The 21,343-nt window shown below is 45.9% G+C and overlaps 1 protein-coding gene and 1 pseudogene across 1 annotated transcript in view; both read left to right on the forward strand.

Moving 5' to 3' along the window:
• LOC122748371 (zinc finger protein 850-like) overlaps window positions 1-21,343 on the forward strand; it is a gene marked incomplete at its 3' end in the record, with an annotated part of 465,756 nt that overhangs the window by 108,676 nt on the left and 335,737 nt on the right. The gene's annotated exons all lie outside the window — the stretch shown is intronic.
• LOC122746598 overlaps window positions 338-21,343 on the forward strand; it is a 31,132-nt pseudogene continuing 10,126 nt past the window's right edge.

A 21,343-nucleotide genomic window follows, 5' to 3' on the forward strand; every position in this document is an offset into this window, starting at 1 on the left:
GGGACGCAGGGGGCCGGGATGCCCGGACAGAGGCACGTTTTCAGGGTCAGTGTGGCCGCGGCATCGTGGACGCCGCTGATCTGCTTTTCTGTCTATTTCGCAAGAGCCCGATGACGTCAGGGCGGATCCAGGCCGTGGTCTTGGCGTAAGAACAACTGCGGGACTGACGTCAATGATTTTTTTTTTTGAAGGGCAATGAGGGTTAAGTGACTTGCCCAGGGTCACACAGCTAGTTAAGTGTCAAGTGTCTGAGGCTGGATTTGAACTCAGGTCCTCCTGAATCCAAGGCCAGTGCTTTATCCACTGCGCCACCTAGCTGCCCCCGACGTCAATGATTTTTGTTTTGTACTTTCCACCTCCTCTGAGTTTCAGGATTGCCACTGGGGTGTTTCATTGTGGATTGTGCGTGTTTGTGGTTGTTGTTGTTGTTGTTGTTTTTTCGGGGGGTGGAGGGGTGTCTCTGCATCCCCAGCGAACCAAACCTGGCCCTGATTCCTCCACCTGGCCCCAGTCTACGGGCGAGTCAGCTAGAGTCCTGGAAGATCAGAGGTCACGAGGTCCCGAGGTTGAAAGGGGGAGAAGCGGAAGTGGAGTGTGTGGCGTGGCCTTCTGGGAAATGTAGTCCTCGGTGCCGCACATGCCCAGGAGGACATGGGGGCGGGATTGTTGAAAGGCTCCTGGCTCTCAGTCTTCTTCTCCAGCTTGGCCCCTAGCCCCCAGAGCTGCTTCCTTTTCTTCTTGCTCCCCAGAGACTCCGGTTTCTGGTCAGTAACGCCCCTCCCCCGGGGTCCTCAGGGGTCCGATTGTCCAGCCGAAGGGAACACGGGCAGGGTTTCCAGCAGAAACCCCGGGCTGGGGGGGCGGGCCCTCCTTTTTCCGGAGTTGTCCATTTCCCGGAGGGTCCAAAGGTCCAAGGGCACGACCTCGGGGACCAAGGCCGGGGAGCTCCCGGCCCGGCCCCAGCGGGCTGTGCAGCGGCTTAGGGTGGGGGCTGACGTCATGGGGGGGTCACGGGGAGGCGAAGGCTCAGCCTATGGGAGTTGTGCTTGGAGGCCGAAGCTGGGACCCAGGGCCGGTCTGTGGCATGTAGGGGTAGGGTGGGGCCCCGCCCCCACCGCCTCCAGGAGGCTGCCCGAATGGAACCTGAGAGGTGGAATCCCAGTCGATTTTCCCATGTGCCACTGAATAGGTAAATTAATTTAGGTAGAATTGTCATTTTTATTATATTAGCTCGGCCTATCCATGAGCAATTGATATTTTTCCTAATTTTTAGAACTGATTTGATTTGTGTGAGAAGTGTTTTGTAATTGTATTCATAGAGTTCCTGGGTTTGTTTCTATGATTTGTTGTTTGATCCACTCATTCTTTAGAATGAAATTATTTAGTTTCCAATTGATTTTTCAGTCTACTTTTCCATGACTCTTTATTATATGTAATTTTTATCGCATCTTGATCTGACAAGGATGCATTTCCTATTTCTGCCTTTCTATGTTTGACTATGAGGTTTTTGTGCCCTAACACATGGTCAATTTTTGAATATGTGCCATGTACTGCTGAGAAAAAGGTATATTCCTTTCTATCCCTATTCAGTTCTCTCCAGACATCTATCATGTCTAACTTTTCTAATATTCTATTCACCTCTTTAACTTCTTTCTTATTTATTTTGTGGCTAGATTTATCTAATTCTGAGAGGGGAAGATTGAGATCCCCCACTAGTATAGTTTTGCTCTCTGTTTCCTCTTGTAACTCTTAACTTTTCCCCTAAGAATTTGGATGCTATACCACTTGGTGCATACATATTTAGTATTGATATTATTTCATTATCTGTCATATCCTGCTTTTTTGACTTCACCTGAAGCATAATATATTCTGCTCCAACCTTTTACCTTAACTCTTTGTGTATCTCTCTGCTTCTAATGTGTTTCTTGTAAACAACATATTGTGGGATTCTGATTTTTAATCCCCTCTGCTATTCATTTTATTGGAGTGTTCATCCCATTCACATTCACAGTTAAGATTATTAACTGTTTATTTCCCTTCATTCTCTTTCCCCCTTTGTTGGCACTCTTTTTCCCCCTTCTTTCACCCTATTCCTTTGGACCTGTGTTTTGCTTCTGAGCACTGGCTCCCTCAATCTGCCCTCCCTTTTATCAGCTGTACCACCCTTTTCCCCTTCCTCCTTTGTTGCCTTAAAGAGTAAGATAAGTTCCTTTATACAAATGGGAGTGTATTTTATTCCTTCCCTGAATGAAATCTGATGAGAGTAAGGTTGCAACAATGCTCACCCCTCCCTTCTTTCCCTCTATTATATTGGGTCCTTTTTGTTCCTCTTCATATGATGTAATTAACCCCATACCACCTCCCCCTTGTCTTTTATTCTGCCCCTTAAGTTTCTTTATATCATCACATCAAAGTCAATTTAATAACGATACCTTAAGAGAGATACAGATCCCCAGAGCTGAAAGCATTATCCTCCCTCATAGGGATGCAAGCAGTTTAACATCATTGAACAACCTTTTTTCCCCCTTGTTTACCTCTTTATCTTTCTCTAGAGTCTTGTATTGGGAGATCAAATTTTCTGTTCGGTTCTGGTCTTTTTCTCAGGAAGTCTTGGAAGTCCCCTATTTCATTGAATGGCCATCTTTTCTCTGAAAGAGAATGATCACTTTTGCTGGGTAGTTGATCGTGGGTTGTAATCCCAGCTCCTTTACCTTCCTGAATATTATATGCCAAGCCCTGGGATCCTTTAATGTTGAAGCTGCCAGGTCCTGTGCAAACCTGAATGTGGCTCCAGGATATTTAAATGGTTTCTTTCTGGCTGCTTAGAGAGAGTATTTTCTCCTCCACCTGATAATTCTGGAGTTTGGCTATAATATTCCTTGAAGTGTGCCTTTTGGCCATTTTTTCCTCTCACATGGCCAATTGCATTTTTTAAGGAATTGTTTTCCTCGGTCAATTTTTGTCTTTCTTTTTGCAGTGTAACTCATTTCTTGCATTTCTTTTTTCCATTTTTTCTTCTGCTTCTCTCATTTGGTTTTTAAAAGGCTTTTTGAGCTCTTCAAAGAAAGTTTTTTTGGTCTTGAGACAAGATCATCTTCCCACTTGGGTTTTCACTTGTAAGCATTTTGACAAACTCAGATGAGTTTGAGTTTCAGTTTTCTGTTTCACCATAGAAACTGCCAATGGTAAGGGTCCTTTTTTGTTTCTTGCTCATGTTGTATTCTATTTTTAAAGTTATGTGGTAAAAATTATTTGTGGTAAAGATTAATATCACAAGTTCTAGCTGAATCATTTGGGAGGGGCCACACATGGCCCACCTAGAGGTTGCGCATTCTACTAAGGTCAGAAGGAGAACTCTCCATGAGCAGCTTTTGAAAGACCTCCCCTTTTGTGGGAGGGGAGATTGAATGCTACTGGAAGGGAGGCAGGCTACTTCTAGAACTGTTTTTGAGGGAAACAAGGGAGAACTCCGGCAACATCCTGTCTTCTCTCTGCCATCTTGGTCCCTAAAGAAATACTTTTAAGACATGACCAAGTCTCTTTGTTCCCTTTTAGGTACTATCAATAAGGACTCAAGCCTCAATTCATCTGTTAGCCCCTTTTTGACTACTCGATCATTGTTAGTGAAGCATCCAGAAGCCCAGTACAGGTGGGGAGATAAAGGTGGAATAAGACTGTCAAGGTAGGAGTGTTAAGTTATGCAGGGCTTTGAATGCCAAACAAAGCATTTTGTATTTCTTCCTGGAAGCAATAGGGAGCCACGCAGTTCATTGAGTGGGGGAGGATTGTCAAACCTGCACTTAAGGAAAATTAGTGTGGGGACTGATGGACTGGAATGGGGAGAGACTTGAGGCAGCCAGATTCCTTCCCCTAGTAACTACTGACCTACTTCAGGTGTGAGGTGATGGTATTTTGTTGTTATGTTGAAAGCTGATTGACAGACATTAATGTGCAGTATAAATGTGAGTGATTAGAATTCATGATTATTTTGTGGGGATGAAGGGGGCCTGGGTAAGCGGAAGGGGGGAAAGGCTATAGGTTTTTGTCCCCTCCTCCCAGACTTAGAATAGCTGAGATGTCTCTGTGGAGTCCTAAATCTGTTTCAGTTTGGGAGGGGGGTGGTATGAGATCAGATACCCAAACTCAAAGGAAGGAGGGGTCTGCTTGGAGACATGTCTGCATCATTGGGGCAGGGGTGGCAGCAGTGAACCTAGTATACCAGACTAACCCAGTCAGGGTAAAGGGAGCTTTGGACATTCAGCCCTCCCCCCACCTCCCTCCCACCCACCTGGGCTAGGAGGAGGCTGAGCAGGGAGGAGCCAAGTTCGACCTTGAATGGCCAGGAAGGGGGAGGGGGTGGGGCAGAAGAGACATAAATAATGGGATGGTTGGGGGCCAGATTTTTGGAGCAGCCATTATCTACCTTCTTCCAACTCTAGCCAGACCAGAAGACATCAAAGACCCAGAGTCTTTGGCCAGAAAATGTAAGTCTGGATCTCAGGTGCTCTCCTCCCAGGTTTCCACAGTCCCTCTTCCAGGCCTCCTTTGGTAGAAAAACCACCTCGGGATCTGGGAATGAAGCATTTTTTCAGAATCTTTTTAGTCTCTGTCTCCCCTCCCCAAGAAGTTCTCCCTTCCTCCCAGGACAGAACTCTTCAGAGGCCTGCCCCTTCTACCCATGATAGTAGGCTGCCTGGTAGAGAGAGGGGAAGAGTGCTACATTTGGAATTGGGCCCTGGATTCAAATCCACCTCCCCCTGGGTCCCACTTTTGGACTCTAGTAGTCATACAGTTCTTTCCACTAGTGATCTCCTTTGATCCTCACAGCAACCTTGCCAGTTAGGGACTATTACCGCCATTTGACAGATCAGGAAACTGAGGCTGAGTGGTGCAGTGACTTTCCCAGGGCCTTAGTTAGGACATGTCTGAGGGAGAATTCTTCTTCCTTTTTTTTTTCTTTTTTGGCTGGGCAATGGGGGTTAAGTGACTTGCCCAGGGTCACACAGCTAGTAAGTCAAGTATCTGAGGTCGGATTTGAACTCAGGTACTCCTGAATCCAGGGCCGGTGCTTTATCCACTGCGCCACCTAGCCACCCCGCTGAGGGAGAATTCTTAACTGGGTCTGACTGACTCCAGGTTCAGGGCTCTATCTACTTAGCCTCAGCTGCTAAGTCACTTCTCATCTGTACAATGAGAGGGCTGGACTGAGTGACCTCTAAGCCCCTGTCAGGTTTCAAATATATGTGTATTCCTGTGATCTGGAAATCAGCTCAGCAATAAACTCATGTATGTTCTGAGTTGGAGTCACTCAATGTTCTTGGCATTCCCGACTAGCTGTAAATCTGTGACCCAAGCTCAAATCCTGGCTGTTCTTTTTTTTTTTTTCCTCTGGCTGTTCTTAATGACCTTGTGACCCTGGGCAAGTTATTGACTGCTCTGAGTCTTGTTTCCTTCAAGGTAACAGGAGGACATGGAGCCCAGGGACCTCTGACAGCTGGGCACTTGAAAAGTGGCCTCCAGCCTTGTACACTGTTATGGGGGACAGTGGTGGGGGGTTAGGGATAGGGGTAGGGGTTTGGGGTCCTTAGGAATTCCTCTTTAAAGAATTTCACTCTCTTGTACACAAATCCAGTAGAATGAGATAATAGTTTATTTAGGGGCTGGGGAAAGGAAACCAAGAGAGAAATCCTTGAGCTTCTTCTTCTCATGGGGAGAAGGCATAGCACAGAGGCTTGGCTCTGAGCTACCTATGTCCTTGAGCAGGAGACTGGAAGGTACTTTTATAGAAGCCTGATGGGGTTCAAAAGTTTCCTTTTTTTTTTTTTGGTAAGGCAATTGGGGTTAAGTGACTTCCCCAAGATCACACAGCTAGTAAGTGTCAAGTGCCTGAGGCCAAATTTGAACTCAGGTCCTCCTGAATCTAGGGTCAGTGCTTTATCCATTGTGCCACCTAGCTGCTCTGAAAAGTTCCCTTATTAAGGGAGGACCAACCCCCACTGGCTTTTCCCTGACTTCTCTATAGCAATGGTTCTTGCCCACCATTTCCACCCATTGGATAAACACTTGTCCTGCCTGCTGGATTGATAACTCCTTCCCCCAAATTCACTGGATTTCCTCCACATTTGCAACCTAGACGCCATCCCTGACTCTTCCCTCTGTCTTGGCCCCATCTCCCTATAGACAATTAGGTGCTAAATCTTCTTTCTTGTTTGTCCTTTTACTTTGTCTGATAGTCACCTCTTGTTTTCTCCAAGTATTACAGTTTCACTATCAATTTTTGCTTTTCATTTTTCTTTCAAGTCCTCTCTGTAGCCCTCCCCTCTACTATTTTCCTGAACCACCTTGGATACAGGCTGAAGGAAGAATTCTCTTTTCTGGGGCCAAGCAAACAAACCTCCCCATATGAGCCACTTCTGCACATAGGCCCTATCGAGGAATTTAATTGGATTGACTTATCTAACTCTATAGGCTTTGGGAGGAAAAAAAAAAAAAAAACTTAGGTGAATGTGATAGATTCCTACAGGCTGAAAGTTCAGTCTTCCCCATATCACTTCCACTCAGGGAATTCCAGTGACTCCTGTAATATCATGGAGAAATTCTAGATGCCTCTGGATGCTATTTGAAAGCTCTTCAGAACCTGGCCCCAGCTACCATCCGAGGTGCTTACACACAGTACCCTTCACCCAGCCCTGAGCAGCCAAACTGGCCTTTTGACTCCTCCTCCTTTGTGATGGTCCTAGCCCAGGCTTTGTCTTTTTTCGGCTGTTCCCATTGTCAGAAAGCCATCCCTCTCTTAGAGCCCCTGAGGTCCCTGGGAAAGCTCTTAATTCTCAGCTGAGCAGTGGGGTTCACCACCTAGCCAAGGAGATATAGAAGTGGATCTGTGTATCTGTGCTTACTCCTTCATTTGGCTTTCTTTTTCTTTTTCTTTTTTTTCCTAGTTTTTTTTTTCCATGAAAGTATTTTATTGTTTTCCAGTTACATCTAAAGATATTTTTCTTCTTCTTTTTTGTTTCTGATGAGGCAATTGGGTTTGAGTGACTTGCCAAGGGTCACACAGCTAGTAAGTGTCAAATGTCTGAGGCTGGATTTGAACTCAGGTACTCCTGGCTCCAGGGCTACTGCTCTATCCACTGTGCCACCTAGCTGCCCCTAAAGATATTTTTCAACAGTGATTTTCATAAGAAGCCTGAGAGAGAGAGAGAGCTAGTGTTCTGGAAGTGCCTCAGCCTCTCCTCAGGCAGTGTTCAATCTCCCCCCCCCCAAAAAAAAAGGGGTGGTCCTTCAAAAATTGCCTATGGAGAGTTCTCCTTCTGACCTCAGTAGCATATGTAACTTCAGGGTGGGCCAGGTGTGGCCCCTCCCAAATGAGTCAGGTGAAACTCCAATAATTTTTACCCCAAATTATTACCACGTTCCCCACCTTCGTTTCTTCGGAAAACACGTTTGCTTGATGAAACAGCTCAAAATAACAATATAATACCCTATGCTAGCAAACAGTATGTTAATAACCATATAGAAAAGGGACAGAGGAAAATTTTGTCCAGACGGGCAGTCCCTTATGAACTGGCACTTTGAAGCTGGCCTGCAGAGGAAGGGCCTCTGCAGAGAATATATGTTACAAATGGTGCATATAATAACAGAAGGAAACAACAACAACAAAACAAAACTGTTCATTTAAAGTTTCTGAGATCTTGCTTCTTGGAGTGGTCATCAGGAAAAAAAACTAGTCTCTGGTCTGGACTCATCAGGAAAAAAACTAGTCTCTGGTCTGGACTCATCAGGAAAAAAACTAGTCTCTGGTCTGGACTCATCAGGAAAAAAACTAGTCTCTGGTCTGGACTCATCAGGAAAAAAAACTAGTCTCTGGTCTGGACTCATCAGGAAAAAAAACTAGTCTCTGGTCTGGACTCATCAGGAAAAAAAACTAGTCTCTGGTCTGGACTCATCAGGAAAAAAACTAGTCTCTGGTCTGGACTCATCAGGAAAAAAAACTAGTCTCTGGTCTGGACTCAGGAAAAAAAACTAGTCTCTGGTCTGGACTCAGGAAAAAAAACTAGTCTCTGGTCTGGACTCTGGTTGTGTCTGGATTCACTTCTTTAGTTGTTGAACTGCTGGATTTTTACTAATCCTTAGCATAGCGTTATCAATGATCAAATTAAACAGTGAGAGTTCTTCAAAATATAAGTCATACTCAGACTCACTCTCTCTCTAATATTACATTCCCCTCCTTTATATAATACAGGGTTGAGATAGTTATGCAATCTATAACACTTCTTACCACCATGTGTCTGGATCAAAGCCAAGTTTAGTAATGTGTCTATGACACCTGAAAATGTTATGGAAAGGTTACCATATCTGATGGTTCTGAGACATCTGGCATTTGTGCTAGGCCACAGGTGGATGGATTCTGACCAGGCCATCAGACTGAGTGAAAGAAAAAGAAAACAAGTTAAGTTAAACTAGGTGCATGTGTTGGAGCTTCCATGACACCGGCTATTTTAGGAGGGAGAGAGGAAGAAACTGGAGTATGTCCAGCAGTTGTGGTCTACATAGTCACCATCATAAGCAAACCATGGACTTAATGTTCCCGTCTCTCCTCCTGTTGAACATATATTCTCTCCAGGGCCTGCATCAAGCTCACTGTAAGAGCAGTTGGTCTCTGAAATGATAAATTTCCATAATTCATAAATCTCATATTACTTTCACCAAAGACAGTATGATGGTAAAAAGCATGTTATGCTGCATAACTGAGGATATATTTGTAATATCTACAATAATTCCAAACCATACCCAGAGTATAATGACATATAAATGACAAATGAATGTAAATAGCTGATAATATTAGATATTATTACATAATCTTCTTTGAGCAAGTAAATATGTCATCTTGTACATGAATTCTCTATCTAGTATGACAATAACAGATACTTAAAGTGATAATCAATTTATCAAAAAGAAATAACACACCAATAATTTTTGCCACAGTGCTATGGATCATTTGTCTTTCTGAATGTCTGGGAAAGCAAATAAGGCCCTATCTAATAATCTCCTTCCCTAAAATAATAAGTAAACTTTATGGCATACTGAGGAACACCTTCCTCTGTTGGAATCATCCTTGTGAAAACAACTGAGCATCCTTGTCTTGGAAAATACCCTTTTTGAACTACATAATCTTATCTTAGTGTCTGCTTTTAAGTTGATTTGTATCATGCTAATGAAACTGATCACCCCCTGTACTAACAAATTCTGTAACCAGTGAGCAAACACCTAGAAGTCTATAGAATAGCTTCAGAAAGGAGTTTTCCAATTGTGTCTTGGGAAGGGGTCTCCACTTGATTTCCTGCTACTGCCTGCTTGTTCTTGGGACAAATAAACTGGTGCTATATTTTCTCTAGTAGTTCTTTGATCTGGGTTTGTGTGTGACTCCTTTCTTCTGCTGCTCAGCTTTCCTTCTAAGGGCCCTGTGGGCAGGGACTTGGGTCCTAGGAGCCAGGGAACTTGTGGCTCCCTCTTCAATGAGTGGGGAACTGGGACTTGGTTCTCAGTTCCTCTTACCTCTTTCAACTTATGGATGAATGAAAGAAAAGTCCCTTACTCAGCTCTCGATGATTCGATTTCAAGATGTGCAAAAAGTGCTAAGGATTCCAGGTCCACAGAGCAGTTGTGCACTAGATGGTCCCTGCCCTCAAGGAGCCAATAGTCCAATGGGGGAGACAACATACAAATAAAAACAAAGCAAGCTTCTTACAGGAAGATGGGAAATAGCTACCACCGGAATGAAGAGGGGTTGGAGAAGGCTTCCTGCAGAAGGTGGAATTCTAGTTAGGATTTAAAGGAAGCCAGGAAGGTCAGTGGTTGGAGCAGAGAATGAGGAATATTCCAGGCATGGGAGACAGCCAGAGAATATGCTTGGAACTGAGAGATGGAGGGTCTTGTTGATGTGGAGGGTGGGTTTAATGAATCATATTGATTGTGAGGCGTCCAAAAGAATCACAAGACTCAGTGACTCAGTTTTCCAAGTTTTATTGCAATATTCACAGAGTGACCACAGGGAGTGAACCATGGAGATATCTCGAATAAGGGGGATGCAAATGGTTATATTTACAGTGTGGATAAATTGATTATCAGTATCATTAGAATAATCACCTTAGGGAGGTATAGGGAAGGTCATGTCCTAATTTGGACTTCCTGGGGTCCTAAGACAACCCCCAAGGCAGATACCTTTTTCCTTAGGGGTGTGTGTGTTCTTGGGGTTTACATGTCATAAGGTGAACCTGAGGACACATTTAGCCTTTTCTGGGCATGTTCAACTTGCCAAGGTCAGAGTGTCTCTGTGTTTTTGATCTTTCTTTACTTAGGCCTGGTTTCTAGGTGTCCTGTCATCTAATTTAAACTTTTCAATTGTTGATTTGGGTCTCTGTGAGCTATCTCTGTTGATGGTGAGGGTTAATAGGGACAAACCCTCTTGGTTACTGTAAGAACACAAACAGTTTCTCTATTAACCCTGTTATGGGCCTAGAGCACTCCAGAAGTTCTCTGAGGTAAATCAAGAAATCTCCTTGAGAAGCTAAGCCAAAGGACAGACACACCAAAAGAGATAAGTGGAACTTGATGAGACTGAGCTCCCTCTGGGAACCCCACTATTAATTGCAGGAGATTCTAAGACTGAAACAGTCCTATCCTGGAGAGTTTATACTCTAGTGGGATGATAAGGGAGTTGCCACATAATTGATGGATATTCGGGAGATCACTGGAGGGGGAGGGTGGAGTGCCCTGACTCCTGGGAGATGATGCCAGCTCCCTGAATGTCTGAGCTAGCCTGGGTTTTGACAACATTCCAGACCCTTAATCTCTTACCAGGGGAAGGTGTCCCTGACAGCCTGGGTCTGAGGCAAGGCTGGGAGCCTGACTTCCTGAGTCTGGCTCTCTGTTGACAACAGGTACACAATTCTTCAGATCAAGCCTGTAGAGAGGACACAGGTAGAAGGTAGTCTGAGAGGAGGAAGCACCAGCAGCTGGGGAGGGAGGAAGAAAACCAGGGCAGGCCTGCAGAAGGGGGGATCTGAGAGCCATCCTGAAGGAAGCTAAGGCAGAGGGGGAGGGGAGAGCCCCCAAGCAGGAGGGAGCAGAGCTTGGGGGTTTTCTGTTTCGGGGAGGGAGGGAAAGGAAGGGAAGGGCTGGTGAGTGTAGTACATGCCTGGAAGGGGGACGAGTAGGAGAAGGATGGAGAGGCCTGCAGCAAACCTGTGTTTAATCCTATGGTCTAGTTTTCTAATGTGTAGAATTGGTGTTTGGACTGAATGACATAATGCCCCATTTGTACAGGACATGGGGTTTATCAAAGCCTTTGTTTCTATGACAGAAACCATATTGTTACAGGGGACTGCCAAGTAACCTCCCCAGCATGAATATAACAAGGTCTTGGTGGAATTTGAACTCGGGTCTTCCCTTCAGAGAGGCAGCTAGGTGGTGGCAAGGTAGATGGAGGACCAGTCACATGCTGTAGCATGTGAGACTCATCTTCCTGACTTCAAATGTGGCCTCAGACACTTACTGACTGTGTGATCCTAAGCAAGTCACTTAACCCTGTCTGCCTCAGTTTCCTCACCTGTAAAACAAACTGGAGAAGGAAATGGCAGACCAGCCTAGTACCTTTGCTAAGAAACTCCCAAATGGGGTCAGGAAGAGTCTGACTGATAATGACTGAGCACCAAGTTCCTCTCGGCACTCAATCTACTCAACTAACAAAAAACATAAAATGCCCAGAACTTCCCCATCTTAAAAACAAAAACCTTCTCTTCACCCCATCATCCTTAAACTATTCCCTTTCCTCCTTTACACAGGGATTTCCTAGAAGAGACTCCCTGTATGGGATTGTCCCTCCTTTTCCACCCCCTGCTCCCTTCTCCACCTCTTGGAAATCAGATCTCCTTGAGTCAGCTAAAAGCAGTGACCTCATTGCTAAAGACTCATCCCCTTTCATTGGCTTTTCCCTGACTTCTCTATAGCTGTGGTTGTTGCCAACCTTCCCCCGCATTGGATAAACACTTGTCCATGGAGATTGTCACCTGTCCTGGTTCTTCTCCTGCCTGTTGGACTGATAACCAAGGAATCAATAACTCCTTCCTCTGGTCTGATTTGGTTCCATTTTCTCCCTGCCCACCTCACTCCCCATGGGGGTAACTCTCCCTCAGTCCTGGGCCTGCTTTTCTGAAGTAGCTCTCAGGCATCTCTCTGAAGGGAACTAGCTGGGTGGTACAGTGGGTACTGCTGGACCTCAGTCAGCTAGACCTGTGTCCAAACCTCTCTCACATGGCTGTCACCTCTCTTAAGTGACTTGATGTCTTGCCCTCTCAGTTTCCTCATCTGTATGTTCCAGACACTGCACTGGGGTGCAGAGGACAATCAGTGTTGTTCCTTCAGCAAGTTTAGGTCAGTGTTGGGGAATTCCTCAGCCCAGAGGTCCCCAAAACCTCCTGGACAGTAATAAGAATAATCAGAGCTAGCCTTTCTCTAGCACCCAGGTGCCAGGCACTGCTGAGCACTTGGGAAATGGAATCCTCACAGCAGCCTTTGGGGTAGATGCCATTATTCTCCTTCTTTCATAATTGAGGAAAGTGAGACAAGCAGGTCAAGTGAATTGCCCAGAGTCACACAGAGAAAGTGTCTGAGGTCAGATTTGAACTCAAGTTTTTCCTGCCTCCAGGCCCATCTAGCTGGAATCCCTGCCTGAAGATAAAGTAGCATCAGCTCCCTGGCAGCTGCCCTGTGGGGAGCATCTCAAGGGAACAAGGGGAAGTAGAGGCATAAATAGGGTTTTACACAGCCTCAGTCCATCCAAGGCTGGGCAGCCACTTTGCTCATTGGGGTGGTTGGGTATAGAGATAGGATGTCAGGTGATTTGGGGAGAATGTTAACCTTCCTCTTAGGAGTTGCAAAGGTTGTTTCAATGGGGATGTTTTCTCATGCCCAGAATATCTGGTGGGGCCAGAGGAGGTGGGTCTCTAGTTAATTCCTTTGGAATATCTTATTGGTGACTCCCCAGTTATTGCTGTCTTGGCCCCATCTCCCTATAGCCAATTTGGTGCTAAATCTCTTTCTTCTTTATCCTTTTACTTTGTCTGATAGTTACCTCTTGTTTTCTCCAAGTATTACAGTTTCACTATTTATTTTTGCTTTTCATTTTTCTTTCAAGTCCTCTCTGTACCCCTTCCCTCTACTATTTTCCTGAACCACCTTGGATACAGGCTTTAGGAAGGATTCTCTTTTCTGGGGCCAAGTAAACAAATCTCCCCATATGAGCCACTTCTGCACATAGGCCCTATCAAGGAACTTAATTGGATTGATTTATCTAACTCTATTGGCTTTGGGAGGAAAAAAATCTAAGGTGAAGGTGATGGACTCCTACAGGCTGAAAGTTCAGGCCTCCCCATATCACATCCACTCAGGACATTCCAGTGACTCCTATAATATTGAGGAGCAGGTCTAGATGCCTCTGGATGCTATTTGTTTTTTTTTTGTTTGTTTTTTTTTTTAGTGAGGCAATTGGGGTTAAGTGACTGGCTCAGGGTCACACAGATAATAAGTATTAAGTGTCTGAGGCCAGATTTGAACTCAGGTACTCCTGACTCTAGGGCCGGTGCTCTATCCACTGCGCCACCTAGCTGCCCCTCTGGATGCTATTTGAAAGCTCTTCAGAGCCTGGCCCCAGCTACCATCCGAGGTGCTTACACACAGTCCCCTTCACCCAGGCCTGAGCAGCCCAACTGGCCTTTTGGCTTCTCCTCCTTTGTGTTGCTCCTTCCCCAGGCTTTGTCTTTCTGCTGCTGTTCCCATTGTCAGAAAGCCATCCCTCTCTTAGAACCCTGAGGTCCCTGGGAAAGCTCTTAATTCTCAGCTGAGCAGTAGTAGGCCTCACCCCCAAGCCAAGCAGACAGAGAAGTGGGTCTGTGTATGTGTGCATTCTCCTTCATTTGGCTTTCTTTTTCTTTTTCTTTTTTTTTCCTAGTTTGTTTTCCTGTTATATGTAAAGATTTCATGTTATGTATTCACATGTTATGACTAGCATGAATTAGATTTAAGTGAGGAGGGTCAGTGTTCCACCCACCAAGCCCCCTATCTCTCCCATTGTGACCTCTTGGTCAATTTCCTCTTGGCTGGCCAGGAGCAAGCCCCCCTCCAATCCTGGCTCTGGGGGTGTCTCTTCCTACTTATGAAGAAAACCTGTCCCATCCCAAAGGTCCTAGGATGCCATGCCCAGTTTCACCATGAGTTCAGAGTTGCCTGACCTACATATCTCACCCATAGTATCAGATGGAGGTAGGGCTCTGGGACTGGAGTCTGCCTGGTCCCCTCCCCTCTGGGATCCCCAGTCCCTTCTTCCTCCTGGGCCTCTGCTGGAAGATGGGGGAGGGGCAGGAGGCCAAAGGAATTAGAGAAAGTGGCAAGTTCTTTCCTGTTCAGGCCAAGGTCACTTCCAAGCCTGACCCTCCCTGCTGTCCTTCTGTTCTGGTTAGAGTCTCTCCCCTGAGGGCAGGTCATTTGCAAGTGCTCTGAGACTTCAAGCTCTGTAATTCCAGGTAGGCCAGTGTCCACCCCAGGAGGAAAACGCAAAGCCAATGTCTCTCCCACTCTGAGACCCTTCTCCCTCCCCAGGCCAGTTTGCAGACAACCAAAGTGTATTCCAAGGAGAGAGCCTGGAACCAGAGAGGATGGCCCCAGGGACCCAGAGACCCTCATCCCGGGTGAGTGCGGCCCATCCACAGACCTGACCAGCATCAGCAAAGGTGGAATCCAGCAGAGCCCAGGAAGCCTTTACCTGTAACGTGTACATTGTCCTCTGCAGGGCTGTCAGCAGAGCAGACATGGTGCTGGTTCTGCTCATTTCCTTCTGCCTCAGGCCACCCCAGTCTTCCCTGGTCTGTCTGAATCCCTCTCATTTGTCATTTCTTAGGTCGCATCAATGAGTATTTAGACAGTGACTCCTCTGTGCCAAGCACTGTGCCAACGTACTGGGGATGCAAAGGAAGATTTAAACAATAACTATCCCTGCCCTCAAATGGCTCACAGTCTCCTTGGGAGATAACATGGCAGCAGCTGGGTCCACACAAGGTCTCTACAGTATGAATGGGAGGCCCCCTCAGAGGGAAGGCCCAAGCAGTGTCAGGGACCAGGAAAAGCTCATTTTCAGAAAGTGAAGATTTTGCTGAGATGTGAAGGAAGCCAGTGTTGGGGGCCTTGTAACCTGGATCTAGGGGCTACCTCAGCCAAAGAATTTCAGGCTCATCATAAACCATGTGTTACAATGGAAAATCATTCACTTCTTTGTACCTAAGTCCCATTTTTTCCCCCCAATTTTTTAAGGATACACCTGAGCAGGGAAGACCACAGGGAATGCTGTATCCTTGTCCCCTATCATGGTTGGCTGGGCTAGACCTCAGGGACAGATGCCCACACCTGCCCCCAAGTGGGTGCTGACAAAACCCTGAGCATTGCTTAAGTCTGGATGTCGTGTGACTGTAAATCAAAGAGAATCTAGAAGTAGCCTGGTTGGCTATTCATACCTCAGACAGTGGGGCCACTCACTGAGACTTTGGATCCTTACAGGAGAAAGCAGAGTGTACACCCCACCTGGGGAATCCAAGAGCCACATGAGCAGCCCACCTTTTTACCTGCCTAATGACTTTTACTGGGTTTCAGCACCATAATGTTGGGAGACTTGTGACCTGGATCAGGAGGCAAGCTCACCCATGAATTGGAGGCTCATCACAAATCTTGCAAAATGAAAAGAGATTTATTAGGAGAGAGGAACATATGACCAGGAGACAGAATCACTGCTGAAAGCCTGTCTCCCTGGGTAAGAGAAGAGCTGGTCCTTTCTATGTTTACACACAAAAGCTGTGTGCAAAGCAGTTAGGAGGGGCAAGACCACTGGCAGGGAAACAACTGGTAAGGAGTGCCTGGGGAGGAATAGCACCCACCCTCATCAGTATGTCATCTTTGTTCCTTGCAGACCAGGGTCTCTTTACTCAGCCACACCATTTTCTGGAGATGGGAGGGGGAGCTGCTTTCCCCTTGGGAAAGTTTAATGATTCCTTGGGGTTTGGGGTCCCTCTTCCCACAACAGCAGGAGGCCCAGGTGAGGAGGGGATCAGTGCAAGCATGAGAGACAGTCATTGGAAAGGCACAGAGTCAAGCGATGGAGGGTCTTGGTCAAGGATCATCCAGGAGGCCCGTTTCCCCAGGTCAGAGAGAAGAGGACTGAGGTGCAAGAAGACTAGACAGGGTTATCTGGTGTCTGCTGTGTTATGGGAGCCATATAAACATTATCTCCCATGATCCTGTTGGGACATTTGTCAGGGTCCTTCCTGGGGACGGCCAGAATAAGGGAGCACAAGTTTCAGCCAGACAGTAAACTCTGGTTTGTCTATTCTCTCTGGAGAGTGTCGCCCTCCCTGAGTGGGTGATGGACACGTGTGTCTCAGAGTTCCACAGATGATGGAGAGACAGTCTCCCCTCCTGAGTTATGTGACCTAACCTTTGGGTAGCATGGGTTAGGTCTTGTTACCGTAGACAGGCTTACAAGGAGGTCTTAGATAAGACTGGGTTGGGGCACAGAGATAGGGAAAGGTACTTTTTAATCATAAAAGTATTTTATTATTTTCTAATTACATGTAGAGATAGTTTTCAACATTGCGGGGGGGGGGCAGGTCAATGAGGGTTAAATGACTTGACCATTGGGGCAGCTAGGTGGCGCAGTGGATAGAGTACCAGCCCAGGTGGCACTCACTGCCCCTGGATTCAGGATGACCTGAGTTCAAATGTGACCTCAGAGGCTTGACATTTACCAGCTGTGTGACCCTGGGCAAGTCATTTAACCCCAATTGCCTATCCAAAAAAAAGAAAAAAAAAGTGACTTGCCCAGGGTCACACAGGTAGTAAGTGCCAAGTGTCTGATGCTAGATTGAAACTCAGGTCCTCCTAAATCCAGGGGCAGTGCTTTATCTACTGTGCCACCTACCTGCCGCTCAACATTTGTGTTTATAAGATTTATAATTTTCCTCTCTCTCTCCCCCGCTCCAAGACAGCAAGCAGTCTGATATAGGTTATATATGTACTATCACATTAAAATATATCTGCTTATGTAGTGAAAGAAGAATCAAAACAATTCTTTCCAACCACAAAAAGAGCACATATATACTTAACCCCCATATATATAGCAGGGCAGTGAGGGTTAAGTGACTTGCCCAGAATCACACAGCTAGTAAGTGTCAAGTGTCTGAGGTGGGATTTGAACTCAAGTCCTCCTGAATTCAGGGCTGGTGCTTTATGCACCACCTAGCTGTCCCTGCTATAAATATTTTTGTACATGTGGGTCCTTTGCCCTTTTTTATGGTCTCTTTGGTATAAAGACCTAATAGTGGAGAAAAGGTGCATTTTGAGCAAAAGTAAAAACTGAATTGAGACTTAGATTTGAAAGTTTAGATACAAAGATGTTTAGCATTGGTACTCAAAACCAGTCTAAAGAAGACAGGAGCAGCTTGATTAGTCAGGGAGTTAATTACCATTTGCTAAGCCCTTTGTACCACCTTAGACAGAATAACAAGACAGGAAGTGAGTCCTGAGTGTTTTCTTAAAGTGACTGGGGAAGAGAGGTCCTGAAGGGGATATTCATTCAGTACCTTGATTTAAGAACAGCCAGTCTAGCATCAAATGGAGTTAATGATGTTTTCTCAAAAGTTCACTTTAAGCACCATGAGCCACTTGGTACATCAGAGCCTCAGTGATAAGAGTTGGGGGATGAGAGTACAAAAGATGTCCTTGTGCTTCCCAGAGTTAAAGGAGGAAAGAGACTGGTTGGGGGTGCCATGAAGATGTCCAGAGAGCAGCAGGAGGGGGACAAGAGTTGGGCCTGTTGACAGTCCTTCCCAGTGAGCATGGCCAGGGCTCTGGGGGGGCTCTAGAGGGCTGAGTGAAGCAGGAATCATGGCATGTTCAGGGAAGAATAGTGCCCCTGGGGTGAGGGCTGCCAAGGCCTTTTCAGGGCTGCTTTCCCCTTTGGTGTCTCCCTGGTACAGCCAGGCCTCCCCTGGCTCCAAGAAGCTGTATCATGCACAGCAGCCACAGCCCAGTAACCTATTTCAGCAGAAGGACTAACCAGGTTGGAGTTAACTGAGGTGGGGGTGGGGCAGGTGTCTACCCCAAGCCTGTGAAGACGTCCCCCCGTGGATTGGGTGGATAAGAACGATTTATCCCAATGGCCATGAAGGCAGCTGAAGCAGGTACTTTGGAGCACTGAGAGCTTGCTTAGACATTGAAGACCAAGGTATTCCCCTGACAAGCCCAGGCCATGCCCTGCAGCTCAAGCCATCACCAGGTACCTTGATTCTGTTCTGCCCCGGACTGTGACAACTCTGGAAGGAGGAGTGAGGCTGATGACTTGGTACAGCTCTGACTCAAATGCAATTTATGAATGAATTAAAAGACATCACCCATAGCACTTTATTGTTTTTATCTCCCTCAATGTCCTGTGGTGACAGGCAAGTGATGTAGCAGCAGATGGAGATTCACTGGGAGGTATAGCTACTACCCTGCACACAGGTGGCCTAGGCCCCAGCCCTCTTCTCCCTGAAAGCAGCAGGGGCACATGGCAGCCCCCTGGCTATCTTAGCATTGCTGGCCAGATTCGTATGCATTGTTCTCCTCCTGGGATGAGGAATGGGATAGAAAATATGCCCTAAAAATAATATGCTTACTCAACCATGGCCTGATAACAACAACATGCAGGGATCCCACCTTCCTGTCAAAAGAAAAACAGAAAAAAATTTCTGCACAGGTGATTCCACTCCCCATCAGTATATGAAATGTGGGCACCCTTAGGGACAGCAGACAATCAAGTCGATCTGAAAGATGAACAGAGATGAAAGAGAACTCAGGCAGTATCACATCCCAACAGCAGCCCTAAGTAAAACAAGGCTGGTCAATGAAGACCAGCTTCCTCAAGTTGGGGCTGGAGACACATTTTTTTTTATTTGAAGTGGCCACAGTGAAGGGGAGCCCAGGGAATCTGGCATAGGTTTTGCAATCAAAACTAATCTAGTCACCAAGCTTGTATGCCTACCAAAAGGACTGAATGAAAGGCCTGTGACAATGTGCTTGCCTTGCAGAAAAATGCCAAGGCTATGGACCAAAGACCTATGGTGCATCTCAACTACTCAGTGAGGAAGGGGACACACTGGTAAATGATAAGGACATGATCCTGCAGAGATGGGCTGAATACATCCATAATGATCTCAACAGACTGTCATCAATCAATCATGAAGCCACTGGCCATTTACCTCAGGTTGAAGTCAATCCCTCTCTAACCAGATTTCCAACTGAGGAAGTTTGAGTGCCATTAGCTCCTCTCCTCTGACAAAGCATCTGGTGCTGATTTTATTCCAGCTGAGATTTGCAGTGTGGGGGGGTCCATTGCTCCTACAAACCTTGGCTAACGTTTTCTGGAGTACATGGAAAGAGGAAGTTATCCCCCAGGAGCTCATGGATACCTCCATTGTCCATGTGTATGAAGGTAAAGGAAATGGATTGTCCTGTGACAATCAGGAGCTGGCAAGATTCTTTACACAATCCTCCTTAATAGGCTGAGCCTTCACCTGGAAGATAGCCATCTACCTGAGAGCCAGTGTGGCTGCAGAAATGGCTGCGGAATAGTCAATAGGGTGTTTGCTCATTGACAATGCCAGGAGAAATGCCAGGGGCAGAGCAGAGGTCTGTACACAATGTTCATCACTAAGGCTTTTGATACTGTCAGTTGTGAGGAGTTATGGAAAATTATGTCCAAATCTGGTTGCCTGTAGAACTTTATCATCATTGAACATCTATTCCATGATGTCATGCTTGCCTGGGTTCTGGATCATGGACTCCTGCCCTTTCCCAGTCAGATGCCTTCAATGAGGTGAAACACAGCATCAATGTCACCTATTGAAATGGGTAAATTATTCAACTTGAAAAGACAAGAGAAAAGTAGAGGGAGTGTTTAGGGCATATTTTTATTGTTTGTTTGCAGATTATTATGCATTTAGTGCACCCTCTGATTGATATGGAACAAAATAGGGGTCAATTCTCTGTTGTTTATTTTGGCCTCATAATTAGCACTAAGAAAACACTGGTGCTTTGTCATCCAGGACCACCCCCTTGCATATCTGTAACCATCAGTTCCAGCAAGTGGAGAAGATTTAAATCCTGTAGATATGCTCACTTCCCTTGGCAGTCTACTTTTCAGGGATGTCCACATTGATTATGTGGTTGACTCATGCATTCCCAGAGCTACCTCAGTATTTTGAAAGCTCTGAAGAAAATTGTAGGGCACAAGAACTATTATACTGAATAGCAAATTGAAGGTCTGGACCTGTGGTAGAGTATTCCGAGGGTGTACTGGTCTGATCAGCCAGTCAGACATTGTAGCATGATTGTAATAGTGATGTCAGTTTGTTCCTCTTTGAGAACAAAGGACAACAGGCACTGTACTACTTGTGAGAGAGATAGCTGCAATTAATGGAATAATGGCCACTGCAGTGAGCTTAAATCCTCATAGAACAGACAAGAAGTACTGACAAAGACAGGTACAGCATCAATAGGATTGGATAAATTCAGATAAATACAATGGTACTCAATAGAAATTAATTTGGAGGAGAGGCTCCCAGTGGTTTAAGATATCAGGCAAGGCTTTGTGCAGAAAATGTGTTTTCAAGGGACAGAGGGACAGCCACATGGAGTAAAAGAGGCAGAAAGGCAAGGAGGAAGAGCAGAGCCCAGAAAGAGAGAAGACTAATGTGTCTGGGTTGCAAAGGCAAGAGGGTGAGTAGTGAGTGTCTTGTGAGGCTGAAAGAGAGGTTGGGACCAGGTTGTATGTGGCATTGAAGCTAAAGGGAGGGGTTGCTGTATGATCCCAGAGGCCATTGGAGTTATCTGAGTAGCAGTTACATGGTCAGATCCATGCTAAGGAAGAAAAGTTTGGCAATAGTGAAGAGGATGACCCAGAGTGCTGAGAGACAAAAGGTAGGGCCTCCACTTAGGAGGCTGTGGGAGGGAGGAAAAGGAGGAGGATCAGCATGGACTAAGTGCCAGGCTTGGTGTGAAGTTCTTTACAAAGAACATCTCATTGGATCCTCAGAAGAACCTTGGCAGGAAGGACCTCTTTGTATCTTCCTTTTGCTGCTAAAGCAGTTGAAGGAAATAAAAGTCAAATTTTCATAAATTTGACAAATCACTCAGGTCCTCCTGAATTTAGGGCCCGTGCTTTATCCAGTGCGACACTTAGGTCTCCCCGTAAGCAATATTT

This window comes from Dromiciops gliroides, chromosome 3 (assembly GCF_019393635.1).
Source record: "Dromiciops gliroides isolate mDroGli1 chromosome 3, mDroGli1.pri, whole genome shotgun sequence".
NCBI lineage: Eukaryota > Metazoa > Chordata > Mammalia > Microbiotheria > Microbiotheriidae > Dromiciops > Dromiciops gliroides.